Raw genomic sequence first — 5,728 nt, 5'->3', positions numbered from 1 at the left:
ATTCATTCTTATTCAATTCATGTGTATTTGTATTGGGGACAAGTTTATATTGTATTATTTAGTTTGTGCCGGTGATTTGAATAATTATTTGTAATGATTGTTGTATTGTGCTGGTTTTGATATTTTTTCTGAATAATTATTTTGTATTTTTGTGGTGTGGTATTGCTATTTACGGGCCGGTGGCAGCGGCACAAGAGCAGACCCTGCAAAGCCAACCCGTAAAAATGTATATTCCGTGAATATCCTTTTATACGGGTCCGTTTTGCGGAGTCTGCCTCTGCGGCCGCCCGTGCCGGCCCGCACAGACGTTTTTCCACGAACTGCAAACGCGTTTTATGGGTCGGCGTTATGGGTCGGCGTTATGCGGGGTCAGCTAGAGATGCTCTTATACTTGCTCTAAGAGTCCAAAGCGGGATGCCTTGAAAGCAATGCATGGTACGGACAAACTTGGCAGCTTTACCTCAATGCAGTAATGGCACACCTATTTGTTCATATTGTTTTCTCCACATCGTCTTGTCTACTGACCAATGAAGAAAAAAGAAAATTAACCGAGGTGACATGAGTCATTTCCTTACTGGTCTGTGCCCATGTTGGGACTATAATTTTGTTAGTTTAGCCAATGCCTTTCTATGCATCATCCTCTAAGGACAGATCCTGCAGTATGTATTCATTTTGTAAGTTTAGCTAATGCCTTGTCAACATTCAGTTCAGGAGGGTGTTTGTGGGTGATCGATGGGAAGCATGGCTTCACTTAGTCCGTAGACTGATGAAGGTTCAGTTAACTCCTCAGCCCGATCAATTATGTTGGAAGCTTACTAGATCTGGGGAGTTCACAGTTAAATCGATGTATATCAACATCATTAATTCTACTGTGATTCCTAGTTCCAAAGAGGTTTGGAAAATTAAGGTCCCTTTGAAGATTAAAGTGTTTATGTGGTTTGTGCATAAACAAGTAATTTTAATAAAGGACAATTTAGTTAAACGCAACTGGACAGGTTCTACTAGGTGTAGTTTCTGTGATCGGGATGAGACTATTAAGCATCTCTTTTTTGACCGTCCGTTGGCACGAGGGCTGTGGCGCTCTGTGCAAATTGCCTTTAACATTACTCCTCCGATTTCGGTCAACACGTTATTCGGGGCATGGCTTGCTGGGATAGAGTCCGAAACAGTTAGACACATTCGTGTAGGAGTATGTGCGTTGTTATGGGCAGTTTGGAATTGCAGAAATGATTGGGCTTTTAACAGAACAACAACTATTCATTTTTTGCAGGTTTTATTCCGGGCTACTGCACTGATCCGTATGTGGTCCTTACTCACTCCGACGGAGGCCAGGGAGCGTTTGGTTACTGGATCTGTCCGGTGGGAGATGGTAGCGCGGGATATCTTCAACCGGTTTGGATGACGGTCATGTAATAGGATAGGCAATTGATTTACCTATCTTTTATTTTGCCTGCCGGTTGTGGTTTTTGGGCTTTTTGTTTTGGCGTTGAGGCTCTGTGTGAGCTAGCCGTTGCTTTTGTTTGCAGACTTTAAGACCTTGTTGAACCTTATTTACTCTTTAATAAATATGGCCGTATGCATTGTTCTGATGCAGAGGCCGGGGAGTCCCCCCTTTTAAAAAAAATTATGATCACAGAGATGTTGGGTGAAAGCTTGAACCAGAAATAGCAGCTAAGTATCCTGGCGGTGGACTAGAGGGGAGCATGAATCGCATTGAACTTGTACAAAACACTGGTGCTTGGGCCATTTCTTTCAGTATTAGCTGAGAGCCGACAATATTACCTCTTAAATTGTCTCAAAAGAAAAACGTCTTAAAGCTGCATCTTCCCCAATGAATGGTGCTCCAGTCACCTGTTAATACTTGAGTTCTGAACTGCTGTTAATACTTGAGAGATGTAATTTATGCTTTCAAGCTACTACTAGTTAGCAAGAAGTAGAGTGTTTATTACTAGAAGAAAACATTAAATTACCGCCTTATAAACAATTAAATATGCATGACCAGTTGGCAGTTGTTCTGAACTTCTGATACATGAGCACCATGAAGAAGTCCTGTGAAACTCTCCTGTTGGAGGTGATGCAGTGGTACAGCATAGATGGGGATTTAGTCTAGTGGTAGGATATTTGTTTAGGGAGCAAAAGGTCCCGAGTTCAATTCTCGGAATCCCCATGTTGAAAACCCTTTTGCAATGCTATTTTGTGCTCTGGATGCACTGAGGATAAGGTTTTGGACCACAGGTTAGATGATGAGGTTCATAGCCTCACTATGCATGGCCATTCCTTTTCTGTATCTCGTGGCTGTGGTTCAACTGAAGATGTTTCCGGTTGTATCTGCATGCTGTTGTAATTTGACTGGAGACTGTCATTAACACATACAAACGGTAATAAACAGAAAAATTGTAATAATTTCAGGAATTCTCGGAACGCCTCTTTCTTTTGGTATTTTCTAATTTCATGAAGTTTGCCTTTCTTCTACAGCTGCTTGAGAGTAACACAGACGGATTTCTTTTCTGAACCCTTGGAAGTGACCTCCTGCTCCCGACTCTAAATTTTATTGGATATATCAGGACCTAGGGTTTACAAGATCCTATTCCGTCAGTATCGGTGGAGTCCTCCTCCTAGACGTTGACTTCCTTCTCGTGTACTCCAAGTCTTCCGGGTCCTTCTCTTTACTGGGCCCTTAGACCGTGAGGTTGGCCCAGGGCATAAACCGACCTAGAGGGCCACGGGTCGTCCTACTTGGGCCGGCTTCCGACATGATGAGGCACCCCTGGGCCGTAACATCATCAACCGGGAAAAAACACGGAGATGTCAAACCAAAAAGGTGGCTCCTTTCTATGAAGATTGAACTACCTCGGAAGTACCGGAGAAAACCAAAGTCTCGGAAGTTCTAGAGGCTGACAAAGCATTTCTGAGTGAAAATTCCGCAGAAATGCCGAAGTCATAGCTCAAAGGTTCCAAATTTCTTTGCTTGGGAGTACCTATACCGAGACTCTTGTGTTGAAGCAACTGAGGGGGGCTCGTAAGTTTCGGATAAAATTGTATACTTGGAGGTGCCGGAGCTAATCTAGATGGTCTCAAAGAAACATAGATCAGCAGCACCAGAATATTTTTTTGCGGCAATACCGTCATAGGAAACAAGGTTCGCTCAACGGGGCTAACTCAGTAACACGTACTGCGTAGTACTGGGTGGAAAAATTCAGAGGTACTGGGACTGTCAAAAAATACAGGAATTGAGTAGCAGGAGTATTGTAACACTTAAAGATTTTGGTTGAGGATATTATCTTGGAGTTCAACCAAATATCTTTTACTTGTGCCACTCTTGATAATAGGGTTGTCCTTAAACTCAGTGTGAATCTTGGATTTACCTAAATCATAAAGTACCTACTAAGCTCTTCCACTTGCCAATCACTTGAGAACACGGAGGTAGGGGTCACCCTGATGTTCCACTTCCACTCAAGCATGAGGACAAAAAGGTAGTCATTTCTCTCAAATAAAACTTGGTAAACTGTCAGTCCTCTCAATTGATTTTGCCATTAATCATCAAAAACCCAATAGGAATACCCAAGAGATGCACTTTCAATGTTTTTGTGTGCAGCGCATTCATATGCAGTGCAAATACACCCGCTCATCATGCTTATAAGTCAAGTCAACTAGATGGAAAAGTTGATGTGATGTTCGGTGGGTCCAATTGATGCCTAGATCTCTTGATCCCTTTGCCCTGGTCGAAGAACTTTCAGTGACCTATAAGTGATCTGTTGAATCTTTGAAGAGCTTTGGGGATGCACAATAGAACTTTGTAAACGAGATAAAGTGCTTATCTTATTTCACGATTTGGAAACCATTTTTGCCATTTAAACATACAAAACATCGCTTAGGAGTGTTCATTGGCGGAACCAAGATTTCTTATTTGGGTGTCCATAGATTAAAATTTAGTGTTCTCTACTAACTTATTATAAGATTAGTATGAGTTTTAAGCTGTTGTTCCAGAAATGCTAATGAAGATGTATATCTGTACACCCATGAACTTAACTAGCTCCGCCCATGGGCATGTTGTAGGATTGAATAGTGTCTGTTTGAGATAATTAGCAAGCTGGGGGAGGGGGGCTTACTAAAACAGATTATCTAGGCCCCATTCCAAGCTCGAGAATAGACGGAGAGTTGAGCTTTTCTCTTCTTGAGAGAGTTTTAGAGTAGGAAGAGAAGAGAGGTTATTGGATCCACAAATCTATTCAGGATTTGGAGTCTCCTTTGTTGGCTTCCACCTTGTACCTGATTCATCTTTATAGTGGAAGATTGTTCGCCGTCGCTCGTGGTTTTTTCCCGCAATGGGCTTCCACTTAAATCCTTGTGTCTCCCCTCGGTTTGGTGTTCCTCTTGTCCTAATTGTTGCCGCTCAAGTTTTTGCCTTATATTTGTACCCATTGCTCAAGTTTGGTATAGTTTAATTTTGTTGTCACTGTAGACATGACATACACCGGTTCTTTGTTATGACGATGATTATGTTGGGGTAGTGTTGATGTCGTAGTAAACTTCTCTTGCAAGTATATTATTGTGCTAAATATTGGACAATTTGATGCCTGTGGATTTCATGGTATGGCTCAGATTTTTACATGCACAAAGGAATCAATTGGGGAACTGATAGACGCACCAAACAAAAGAAAGGAGATGAATGCATGTGTGAGTCTAATTAACAACTCCCTATTACAACAAAAGAACCCAACAGAGAAAGATCAAAGCAACAGGGCAGAGATGAAAACGAGAGCCATCGCCTAACAGTTAAGCTACGTACTACCGCAGGCTGAGCCAATGATCATTTTGTCCACGCAGCGTCGATCTCAGCTGCCCCGCTTTGCGTCGGAGGCGCCACCACCTCTCGCCGCGCCAGCCCTCCGGTCAGCACCCTGCGGAGTCGTCCGGTCTTGCTCTGGTAGTGCTGCGGCGGAGGCGGAGTCCCTCCCGGTGAGCCGCTGCACGACGGACTTGAAGTCGGCGGCCGTGCCGGCCTCGACGTACACCGTCTCGACGATCCTCACCGTCGCCGGCGGCTTATCCGCGCCCTGCTGCTCCTCCCCCGTCGACATCGACCAAATCACCCAAGGCTAGCTGAAGAGAATGGACGTGCAGGTCCAGAGGTAGAAGAAGAAGTGAAAGAAGCGTACAACGGAGAGGGGGATAAGTAGCCGAGGAGCCGTCGCTGGCCGGAATTTGACCGTGCTCCGTCATGAAGCTGAGGGAGACGTGTGACCTTCAAATGGCCCGGCAGGCGGCAATGGCTTTGAACAGGCAACACGATCATGGTGGAACCCTTCCTTCTTTGGGTATCTCACAAAATTCTTACTATAATCTAACGAGTCCAACATTTTGTTATTGTTTGACTGCTCATATAAAAAGCCATCACCAGAAGCCGCGTCACAAAAATGTCATCTAAACGCTCTTATATTTCTTTACAGAGGGAGTATATTAATACTCCGGTACTACATTCACCGTAAAACAAACGTATTACCTTATATTTGTTTTACATTTTGTCTATAGTTAACACGTGTTTTCATCAGAAGGTCAAAATGTGACTTGACAGAACGTGTCGAATTTCATCAGAAGGACACAAGTTGCAACCCAGAGGGAGTAAATACCAACTTAAACGTCTGAATCAGTCATACAGAGCAGCTCAGAAGCTCAAGCCACGAACTTCAGAGGGCACGGGGAAGATGAACACATTAGACTTTCGCAG

At 43.6% G+C, this 5,728-nt stretch overlaps 1 non-coding gene across 1 annotated transcript; it reads left to right on the top strand.

Moving 5' to 3' along the window:
- The first annotated feature begins 2,095 nt into the window (after positions 1 to 2,095).
- TRNAP-AGG lies at positions 2,096 to 2,167 on the top strand. The gene has a single exon. It is a non-coding gene; the product is annotated as a tRNA-Pro (tRNA).
- Positions 2,168 to 5,728: the final 3,561 nt, after the last annotated feature.

This window comes from Triticum dicoccoides, chromosome 1B, assembly GCF_002162155.2.
Source record: "Triticum dicoccoides isolate Atlit2015 ecotype Zavitan chromosome 1B, WEW_v2.0, whole genome shotgun sequence".
Lineage (NCBI taxonomy): Eukaryota > Viridiplantae > Streptophyta > Magnoliopsida > Poales > Poaceae > Triticum > Triticum dicoccoides.
Note: the sequence above shows the minus strand (reverse complement) of the source record. Positions and strands in the feature narration are given on the sequence as shown.